Consider the following 12196-nt stretch of genomic DNA (forward strand, 5'->3'; position numbering starts at 1 on the left):
AGTTTGCCAACCCCATGAAGGAACCCCCATGGGAAAAGAATAGATTATTATTAACCAGATGCTTTCAGTTTCCTTTCTCAACAGCTACAATACAGGACATCACTTCCAGGTGTATGGCATGTCAGATGGCTAATGCCTACCCCAAAAATGATAACTTCTTTAAAAAATGTGAAAGAGGAACTGCATCTTGGGTCCACTGGGAGATGGACTTCACAGAGGTAAAGCCAGGACGCTTTGGATATAAATATTTACTGGTTTTTGTAGACACTTTTTCAGGATGGGTAGAAGCTTTTCCGACCAAGAAGGAAATGGCAACTACAGTTGCCAAGAGGCTACTGGATGAACTCATTCCCAGGTTTGGTGTGCCCCTGGTGTTAGGATCTGACAATGGACCAGCATTCATCTCTCAGGTAATTCAGGCCTTAACAAAGGCCCTGGGGACAGATTGGAAACTACATTGTGCATACCATCCCCAGAGTTCAGGACAGGTAGAGAGGGTGCATCGGACCCTTAAGGAGACCTTGACTAAATTAACCTTAGAATCTGGCATAGACTGGTGACTCTCCTCCCTTTTGCCCTCCTTAGGGCTAGAAACTCCCCCTATATTCAGAAAATAACTCCTTTTAAAATTCTTTTTGGAAGACCCCCTCCCCTGGTTCCAAGATTAGTCAGAACTGTTGGCTAAAATAACTAATCACGAAATCCTCCCATCTATTAGGGCATTGCAGGAGGTACAAGAGCAACTCTACTCCCTGATCCGGCATGTGCACGAACTGCCCCAGGCTACTCCACATCCTTACCAACCTGGAGACATTATCTGGATAAGAAACCATCAGAAGGAAACACTGGCCCCTCAGTGGAAAGGACCATTCACTGTGATTCTGACGACTCCCACGGCAATGAAAGTAGGTGGACTGCGCACCTGGATTCATCACTCACACATCAAGCCTGTGCAAGCTGGCCGGGAAAAATGGAGAGTCCAGCCTCATTCAGAAGACCCTTTAAAACTTCAGCTGGTAAAAGAAAACCTGTCTATCACTTCCACACTGTAATTATGATTCTACTTTTATTAGCCCTTGAAACTCACCCCCAGAGAATTTACCAGCCCCAAACTTATGTTTGGAGATTATTGGATACACAAGCAGGAAAAACTATTATGGAAGTTATTCCTCCTAGCCCTCAAATTGCTCCCCAATTTAAAACTGATATATGTTCCTTATGGCCAACACTAGGCTCCCTAAAACAAATGGAGGCCCACAATGTCCTTTGTAAACTGTTCTTCTGGTTTTAAAACCTTCTAGAATTTGGTTTTCTATCAATTTGGTTTTCTATCAATTTTGTCTCTGGGGATTTGGGCTTGACATAAGTCTTGCCACATTTGTCTTCGAGTAAGCCAACTGGACCCTTGCTTCTGTCTGGATGAGGAGAGTTACTTTTGTGCATACTGGGGATGTGAGACATGGGCCCCGACATGGTATATGCAACAAGATCCATACATAAATATTCAATTAGAAAAAAATGTCTTGTATGGTCCCCAAGACTTGTAACCCTTTTATTATAACCCTAAAACAATGGGATGTCAGAGATGGGACACAGGCCGTACACGGGGAATGAGGGCCTATGTATCTGGTAAAGACCCTGGAACCCTATTCACAATTCAAAAATTCCCAAAACCTGTGCCACCTCGACCTATAAGACCTTTGGCAGAATTCAAACCTGATTTAGCCCCCCTCCTTCAGAAACCCCGACTAAACTGATTCCCAGCCTGACCACTCTCCAAACTAAAAGGCCAATGTCTCTGAGGGATGAAGATTTCTCTCCCCTTCTAGAAGAAGAGCTCCTCATAAATGCTGTAAAGGCTACCTTCCAATATTTAAATAATAGAAGCCCAAAAATGACCAAAGACTGCTGGCTCTGCCTGGATCCCCGACCACCCTACTACATAGGATTTGCTCTCACTGCAAAAAGACAAAAATTAAAACTAGTGCCCCTAAACGACATTGCTTCATGTCCTTGGGAAACTACTTTTACCCTAGGGGATTTAAAGGGGCAAGGGCTATGCCTTATGTCAAAAGAATATCCATTAAATACCTCCCCTTACCTCGAGGTTTGTAATCAGTCATATATTATAACAGAAAACACCTGGTCTATAGGAAACACCTAGTTGCTTGCTGCCCCCCCCCCGCTCCACTTGGTTTGCCTGCTCCTCTGGCCTAACTCCTTGTTTACACCCCCAATACTTCATAGGGAGACAGAAATTTTGTGTACTAGTACACGTTATGCCCCAGGTTTGTTACTATGAGGAAAATGCTGGAAGACATCATATGGGTCTCTCTCGGTCTCGGAGAGCTATGGCAGCCTCCATTTTAGCTCCTCTCCTCATGGGAACTGAGATAGGTGGGTCTGCTGCTATCTAAACAGCAGCCTGGGTCACAAATAATCAAAACTTAAAAGTTTTAAGTAAACAAGTTGATGAAGATATCAGGAGATTACATGTCACCACTTCCTATTCAGAACAACAAATAAACTCCTTAGCTGAAGTAGTCCTACAAAATAGAAGAGGCTTAGACCTACTTTTTCTTAAGGAGGGTGGACTCTGTATGCCTCTAGGAGAAATATGTTGTTTTTATGCCAACCATTCAGCTGTAATTAAGGACACCCTGACATGGGTAAAACAGAGTCTTCTAGAATGAGAAAAACTTAAGAAAGGTTCCCAAAACTGGGATGAGTCTTTATTCTCCTGGTCACCTTGGCTTACTACTCTTATCACTGCAATAGCTGGTCCCCTCTTAATCTTTATAGCACTATTAAATTTATTAAATTTATAGCCCTAGTTAAATTTATTAAAGAAAGGGTCTCCGCTGTACAACTGATGGCCCATTATAATCCCCTGGACATTACGCCCACAGACAAATCAACGGTTTGATTCAAAAATTTCCAAAAACTAAAGGGGGGAAAGAAGGAGAACGCCTCTCGGACCCCCTCCCTATCCTCTAAAAAAAAAAAAAAAAAGCTGCCTTCCACCTGACTCTGAAAATCCCCTTCATTGTTCAAACCCTTTCCTGGTTTCTGTTTATGATTTCAATGGGAATGGTCTGGGGCAGAAAAGAAAAAATGTTCTGAGCTAACCAATGACAGTATACTTGGTACATCTGTGAATGGTCTCTATGGGAATGATCTGGGGCAGAAGAGAGAGGATGTTCTGCCCCAGGTGAGACAGCCAATAACTGTATAGATAAAGTCTCTGGAAGTCAGCCCTAGATTGTTCCTTTCTTGATTATTCTGTGTATAGTTTCTATGGAAACCCCCCCGGCTTTGTGATTTTTGTGGTTTTTCTGCTTAAAAGCTCCGCAATTTCACTGTTTGGGGTCACAGGGCAGCTCCCGAGACTGTATACCCAACCGGTTGGCCTCAATAAAGTGCTCCTTTTTACTGAGACTCAGTGTCTGAGTGGTCAATTTAGGGAATTTTATGGACCCATAACAAAACCAAGTTCTAAGTTTCAGAGATTTTGAAAGAGAAGACTAATATTTAATGTTTCTTACACAGGGAGATGCCTTTACATATGAAACCAGCAGAGTTCCCCTTGTCTAAGTTATTAGCATAACATAAATCAGAGGAGACAGAAAGGACAACAAAGGAAGCATTAAGACTTCAGGTTAATAAATAAAATTTAAATAGTACTCAGAATTTTCCCATTTAGAAACAGGTCAAAATAATGCTAAAATTTAACCCCCCATTGTGGAGGTCTGATATTACCTCCTGAGTCTGACATAAAAATGCATTGACCTTGTTACAAGGCAATAGAAACTGTTGAAATCTCATAGTTTTCTACAATCTCATCAAGCATCCAAGATGAAAATCAAAAGAAAAATTGCAAGAGGATTAAGATATATGATTAAATGTCTATAGTCCAGAGAATTCCCAGGTTATCATGATCCCCTAGAGTTAAGTAGTACCAGTACATTCCTGAGTGTCATCATTTTGAATTATGCCAATGTGGTTGGATTAAGATGGTGGCAAGGTCACACAGATCACCACCATTTTGAAAATGTTACTGTCCAAGATGGCAGCCAAGTCATGTGACTGTCCCCATACTGATGTCATCAACCAAGATGGAGACCAGGTCACATGGTTGCCTCCCTCTTGGTGAGGTCACCAGCCATGATGGTGACCAAGTCACATGGCTACCTTAGTGAGCTCACCTCCATGATAAAATAAGCCCATAACCCAGCAGGATAAAATCCCCATGGGATTCATATATCTCACAGATTAAATGTGGACAGCAATGCTTTTTACATTTAGAAAGCACACAGTTAGATCATCCTGGTATGTGAAAGTGTGTAAACAACCTCATTTTGTTACCTTCCTCCATTTTGTTTCCCTAAGCTAGGAAGGTTAATTCTAGTAAGCCCCTGTTCCTCTCCCTTAAGGGTCTGGTTCCAAGAAAATAGCTTATCACCAATAGTGATGTTGTCGCCCAGACACTGTAGCTGCTATTCTTGTGCTTCTGTACTATTTACTTGCTTAAGCAGGAACTAACCTTAGAAATATCCTGTTTATCTGAGAAACCAAACTCTGTAGTATAATGACAGATGTGACTACATATTGTTTGTCCTATCAGCAAAGACTGGTAGACAATACCAGGAAGCTCTGACCACAGAAGCCCCCTTTTAACTGTGTGTTGTGAAATAATTAACTGCTTGCTCTGATTTTTGTGAAACTTGCCTATCAATATGTGCAGAGGGAGGTAAGATATTAACCCACACAGCTGCAAATTCCACAGAAATGAAGTAACTGTGATTTTTACCTTTAAAAACTCCTGTCTCCTCCCAGTTAGCACTGCAGTTTCTAACTCTTGAATTAGGGACTGCAGTCAGCTGGCAAGTCTAAACAAATAATTTGGCTGATTTGGAGCTTTTGAATCTAAGTGGTCTTTTCTTAGTAATCTCGAACTCTGTAACATTAGCAGGAGAAGGTACCCTCAGGTATGTAGGCCCCAAATAGGAAAGCAAAGCAAAGGAATTCACGGTCTCAAACCAAGGAAGGGAGTCCATGTCTCTTACCATCCATTGCAACTGTGAATGCAAAGCAATGTCCTCGGGATTGCTTCATTCCTAGATACAAGCTTTTGCTGGAAAAAAAAGCTCATCAAAGCAGCAGAAAAAAAGGGAAACTATGTCCAGCACACATATCCTTAGGCTGTTTCTCTGAGAGCACATGTCTCACCCAAGCATGTTCTCCTTGTTCTCTGAAATTTTAAAATGCTTACATCTAATTAGAAAAGTATCTGCCTTGGAATCACATGGTCTAAGCACTGCTTGGTGCACAATGGGAACTGAGGTCCAAATTACAGGTCCCTCAGATTGTTTTCCTTTCCCCCACCCATGGAGAGAGCCATGGTGGAGGAAAAAAAAAAAAAAAAAAAAAAAAACAACCCCAAAGGCCGAGAAAAGTCCAGAATCCAAAAAGCTCAAAATCCTCCACAAAGAATGAAACAACTTCGTCACCAAGGAAACAATCAACCTGTGAAGAAGCATGATAACTGCCTGCACCTAAGCAAAGAACTCCAGAGATTTTTCTCACTGTCCATTCAACTTCTCCCCTCTCTCATGCTACTAATTCCCCCATACCAACAAATCAAGGAGTCAGATCCAAGTATAATTCCTTTCTCCTTGATTGCTCCCTTCAGTAAAAGCTTTTGGGTTTTGCAAAAACCTGATGCCCTGTTATTGGCTTCTGTGGACCTCTGGGCAGTGAGTCCTTGTGTAGTATTTTTTGAGCCCCCTTTAACTCAACCTATTGAATATATACATATTTTTAGTATATGCAATGAGTTATGAATAATAAGAACAAACCTTTTCATGAGGGGAAATTCACATTACCAAAATGCCAGTAAGAGTCACATTGTTCAAAGTGAGCAACATTAGAAAGCAAACAGGAAATAAATATCCCCTATGGTGAATACATTTTTATAGAAAGAGGAGTTTATTTGAGCTTACAGTTCCAGGAGTAAGAGTCCATAAAGCAGGCACAGGAAGCAAAGAGAGACTGGAAATTTTGTCCCTTGTTGGTGGCACTGTTTTGGGGGCTTTTAGGAGGTGCAGACTTGTTGGAGTAAACATGTCACTGGGGGTGGGCTTTTGGTGAGGAAGTTGTTGCATTCTTCGTGGAAGATTATGAACATTTGACACCAAAGGATATCCTCCAGATGTGTGGGCATTTTTTTTTTTGCGCATGTCTGTTCTTTGACAAGGACTCAATGGATTCTGGAGGCACTCTGAAATTGGAGGTACTTCCTTTTTTTGGAGGTACTTCTTACAAGTAACTTAAGTACTTTGTTATTTAAGGAAATTATATGAGGGTATGTTCATGTGGTGATTTGAATGAAAATGTTCCCCACAGGTTCCAAGTATTTGGTCATTTTTGTCCCTAGTGGCACTGTTTTGGGAGGTTTTAGGAGGCATTGCCTTGCTAGAAAAAGCACATAACTGGGGGTGGATTTGGAGAGCTCTTAAGCCTCGCCAGTTTTCCAGTTACTGTTTTCTGTGCTTGCTTGAAGATGTGAGTGGTCCACTTTCTGCTCTGGTTGTGTCCTGCCACCATTGCCTCCCCACCATGAAAGATTCTAAGCCCTCTGGAACTGTAAGCTCAAATAAACTCTTCCTTCTATAAGTTCCCTTGGTCACAGTGTTTTATCACAACAACAGAAAAATAATACAGTACAGGATTTAGTTTCAATAAGTTAAAGCCTGCCACTTAGATATACTGAGCTGGAGGAAGGGTCTTAGAATCAGTATTTCTAAGAATCAGACTTTTCTCCTCTTCTGTCCCACTCCACAGTGCCTAGCGAATACTTGTTAATAAATGGTTTTCAGGTTTTTTATTTTAAAAAATTTAAATTCACATTACTTTTTAAAAAAATAACATGATCACATTGAAAGACTATATATGTTGGTGAATTTGGAAAGGGAGCAAATGCCAACTCATTACAGCAACCATGATACATTTCACAGTATGGTTGAAGCTTGGTAGTATGGTTTTGTCAGTAAAAATACGCTCAAATTTATAGTAGATATATAGAATTGAAAATTTACATTCTTTAATACAATTACATATTTTCAGTTTGAGAATTATATAAGTTTAGTTATTAAAGCAGTTTTTATGGGCTGGAGAGGTGGTTCAGTGGTTGGGAGCACTGACTGCTCTCGCAGAGGACCCGGGTTTGATTCCCGGCACCCACATGATGGCTGCGGGCTGTCCTTGACTCCTATCCCAGGGGAATCTGAAGCCCTTTTCTGACCTCCATGGTCACATGGAAGCACAACACGGGTGTTCTCACATGCATGCAGGCAGTATACTCATGCACACGAAGTGAAAATAATAAAATATTTTTAAAAGCAGTTTTTAAACTTCCCAGACTGATTTTTAGCTCTAGAAATTCAATTAGATGTTTTAAATTTTCTGTAGGGTATAGGAGACTGTACATTGGGACTGTGGAAGAGTAATAGAAAAATGATGGAAAACTTCTTGGTATCTAGGAAAGAGAGAGGCCTAACATCCCAGGACCATGTGTGGAGTCAATACCATAGCTGGCTCTCAGGAGATATGGGAATTCATTCTATCCAGTCAGTCCTCCCAAGACTAGAATCTTCAAATGACAGAGACCTCCAGCATAAGCCCAACACAGAGGGAAAACCACTGCCATGCACAACTTGGGACCTTGATGGGGGAGATTGTGGGGAATGAAGTCACTCAGAGAAGGCTGAAACTGCTTCCCAAATTCAAGAAGTCCTCCACCTTCCAATCTGCTTTACTATCATCAGCCTACCACCAGAGGAATGTGGAACCATGGCTCATGGTTGTGGGCCAAAGCTCCAGGCTCATGTGAGGGGACCACATCTCCAGGTTCATGGGAGGGGACCACAGCTCCAGGTTCATGGAAGGGGACCACAGCTTTAGGTCATGGGCGGCAACTGCAGTTCCAGGCTCATAGGAAGGATCATAGTTTCAATTACATTGCTTCTACTATTTTCCTGTCTCTATTGCTCTGTGTCCATGATTACACTTGTGTTTCAGAAGCAGCATTTTGGCTTCTGTGTAGCAAATGTAGGCAATAGTTACTTGCTGGCTTGAATTTCTCAGAGGGACATCAATATTGGAGAAAACCACTTTTTGCTTTTGCTCAAGGAGACAGATGGATCACATGTTTTCCTTTTCATGGCCAAGGATCTGGTTAGATATTTGTGTGTGGGTGTGTGTTTCACAGCTTCCTTCTTGGCTGGGGGAGCCAGTGATGAGACATTTTAGTGGAGTCATGTTTTGTCAATCACTACCACTGCCATCATCTTTCCTCTCCAGTCCATTTTCTTTCTTACTTGCCAGTTCCTTTCTCATCTATACTTGACAATCTGTCTCTGACCTCCTTGGGGTTGGTCACCACCCAGGTGACCATGTGTGCATGGCTCCATGGCCAACTTCAGGCCCTGCCCCTGGTGAAAGAGGTGCAGGGATTCAGCTTGGTGGGGTGCTTGCAGCGGCCTGAACATACCAGCTGCCTGGATACACCTGTCCCCAGGCCCTGTGCACAGCCAGTGTGTAAGGGTAAATAGTTTTTGAATGAATGAACTTTCCCTCAGCCACTCCATGAGCTCATGGACATGTAGGAAAAACAACATAGTTAATACTCCAAAACCGCCGCCTCACCACATTTCAGTCTTTAAAAAAAACAATTAAGTCAATTTATTAAAATAGTTGACTTAGGCATCTGCCATAGTGACTTCATCCTCTACTCCTGGCTCAGTACCGATGGAAGTAATCTTCTTAACAATCTCAGAAGGACTGTATAGGTCAGTGAGTCACTTGTAGATTCTCATCTGGAAATGATCCCATGTCTTGGAACCTTCACCACAAGGTGTTCTTCTTATAGTGATTCTCAGTGTCTTGGTAGGCATTTGAACAGGTCCTTTTCTTTTTTGCCTCTGATCAAGTCAGCACACACCTTCTCTAGAGACTTCATTTTGTGTCTGGTGAGAGCAATCTGAATTCAATGAACTGCCAACTCCGGTTCCATAGGTGTCTTTCAGGTATCTTTAAAAACCATGGCTTCATTGTGACTTCCTGAATGACTTGTTCCTTGGTTGGAGCAAAGAGTGGTGAGTCAGGTCAGTCAGTAGTTCTGCAGCACTCACAGCCTCATCTCAGAAAGCATATCTCACTATCTTAATCTTGTTTAGCATATACAAGATGTGATTGTCACAAAGAATTTCCCAAACCCAGTGGAACCTTAATGAGTTGTATGTCAGTTTCATTTCTCCAGACTAGATAATTGCCTAAAGTAAATGATCTTTAATATCATCAACCTGACTATCACCCTGCGACTCTCCACCTCTGTCTTGAAACTTCGGATTCCCTCTCAGCTGTAATGTTTTCCCATAAGCATTCCATGGACATTGAGAATAGTTGATAGAGCATTAAAAAAGGAATACTGGCATTCTCTCCAAAAACGTAGTCTCAAATTGTAGAGAGAAACTCTTGTCCTAAGGTGATACAGTCAATGTGACATGTGATAATTTACCTCCAGCTTTCCCCAAAGTTTTAAATTACTTTCCCACCAACATGTGAAGAGATTTTTGACATTTCAAATTATTTTAAAGAAAACTAGGAAAAGATCAAGTTCATGTTAGCCACCCCTGGAAATTCATAGAACCACACCAAGCTGCTGGCATTTGTTCATGAAACTCAAAGGTTGTACAGTACGTTCATATTGACAATTCAACTCAAAGTAAAATTGTATTTCTCCTACCTTATCATACACTCTTAAAATCCATTTCTTCAAAGGTTCCTGAGATTCTGAGAGTCCTTTCATGTTTGACTTTGCTTTTGTCTCTGACTGAATTTGAGGCCTCCTCAAAGAATTTCCATGGACTTTTTTCGCATAAGATACTGTGAGTTTAATTTGTTGAATTGGTCCAAATTGTATAATCAAGTTCTTTACAGTTTGCCATGGGAATCAAGTAATATGAGGCCCTTTAGCATAATCACAGGAAATACTTGAGTTTAATTCATACTTTGTGATGATGATTAGGGACATCATTTTTTTCTTTTAATTTAATTAGTAGTATAAAATGTAAGATCTATCGTGCTGGAATCCTCCATGCTTCTTTTTACTTTGTCTGACAGAAACAATTTGGTGTTTCAAAGCTTGTTTCCAGTGGGTGTCATATTCTAGGTTGTCAGAAGTAATAATTTGACTATTTTATCACTGTTTTTCTATCAAGAAGCATGACTAAGAGGTTGGGCATGGTGGCACACATCTTTAACCACAGAACTTGGGAGGCAGAGGCAGGTGACTCTTTATGAATTTAAGGCCAGCCTGGTATACATAGTGAGTTCCAGGCCAGCTGGGGCTAAATAGTGAGACCATCAAAGAATCAATAAAAATATTTTTTAAAAAGAATGATAGGGCTGAAGAAATGTCTCAGTGCTTAAGAACACTTGCTGCTCTTGCAAATGACCCAGGTTCGGTTCCCAGCACCTACATGGTGGCTGTCCTAGCTACTTTCTATTGCTGTGGTAAAAACACAGACCAAATCCAACTTGTGGAAGAAAGGGTTTATTTTATCTTACATCTCCCAGGTCACAGTTCATCGCTGAGGGAAGTGAGGGCAGGAATCTGGATATAGGAGCTGAAGCACAAACCATGGAGGGATGCTGCTTACTGGCTTGCTTTCCAGGCCTGTGCTTTTTATACAACACAGGGCTACCTATCCATGGATGGCACTACCCATAGTGGGCTGGGTACATCACTCAATAATCAAGAAAATGTTCCACAGACATGGACACAGTCCAATTCAATGGAAGAAATTCCTCAATTGAGGTTCCCTCTACCCAGGTAGAACCAATAGAAGGAATGTATATATTATAAAAGTGGATTTATTGATTGGCTTATATAATAGGGGCTGGGTAGTCCTACAGTGACTCTCTGCATGCTGGAGAGAGGCAGAAAATCTGGTGGATGCTCAGTCTAAGAACTGGATGCTTTGGCAGTCCCAGTTCAGCACTTAAGGATCTGAAGCTTCCTCAAGAGTAACTGTGTGATGGCTAATCCTGGGTGTCAACTTGATTGGATCTGGGATTAACTGAAATGAAAGAGATCTTCTTGACTGGATCATCTAAAGCCAGAAGACACACCCTAAATGTGGGCGTTACCTTCTGATGGCAGCCGGTATAAAAGACCAAGGCAGAGGATAACACCAGGTTTCTTGCTGCTTGCCTTCTCTCTTGCTGGTGAGTTTGTCTTGCTGCTGTAGACTGAAGACTAGCTGATCTTTTGGAATCAGTCAGACCTTCGGTGCCAGATTGGGACTACTGAGACATCCAGCCACATGGACCAAGTGTCTATGGATTCTCAGCCTCTCCAGTGTGGTGCAGCCATTGTTGAACTACTCAGACTCCATCCTGTTAGCTAAGCTGATAAACTCTATACATATATATTCATTCTACTATTCATTCTACCGGTTCTGTTTCTTTAGAGAACCCTGGCTAATACAAACTGATATCAAGTCCATGCTGAAAGTACAAGAATGCTGATGGCAGTGGATGATGACAGTGATGACAGATGCACGTGCTCAGAAAACACTGTGGCTTATAACACACACACACACACACACACACACACACTGCCTATCTCTGACTTCTTTTCATCTGAACCACCAGCTTATTGGGAGGTGCTACCCATATGTTCTCCCTCACCACCAAGTACAACATATCAATCCTCTCTGAAAATACATCCTCCTATACACACGAAGGTGCATTTCACCATTCCTAAATGTTTCTTTGTCCAACGAAGTCAACAACCAAGAAAAAAAACATCATAGAAAGATATTTGAGAAAGGAATTCCTCACCTGGGAAAAAACTTTGCTATATCTGATTGTTCATTTTATTTTGTCTAGGAGGTGAGATGACCTCAGATAATATCTGTAATAAGTAATGGCTAACCACTAATGGTAGTACGATAGTCTAACAAGATCTACATAATGACAAACCAGTTGAAATGCCAATGTAGATGGGGGAAATGTCACACAGGGTCCTACCTCAAGGTGAAGAGCTACAGGCAATCAATGGATGCTGAGGAAGGGATAATTAGTTTTCTCCAGGGACTGAGAGGTTATCTAACTTCTAACTCCAAGTGAG

General features: G+C 41.5%; 1 pseudogene; it reads right to left on the reverse strand.

Annotated features, from left to right (window-relative positions):
- Nucleotides 1-8759: 8759 nt before the first annotated feature.
- On the reverse strand, nt 8760-9103 carry LOC103747315 (annotated as a pseudogene).
- Between the last annotated feature and the right edge of the window lie 3093 nt (nt 9104-12196).

This window comes from Nannospalax galili, unplaced genomic scaffold, assembly GCF_000622305.1.
Source record: "Nannospalax galili isolate Female #2095 unplaced genomic scaffold, S.galili_v1.0 scaffold225, whole genome shotgun sequence".
Classification (NCBI taxonomy): Eukaryota; Metazoa; Chordata; class Mammalia; order Rodentia; family Spalacidae; genus Nannospalax; species Nannospalax galili.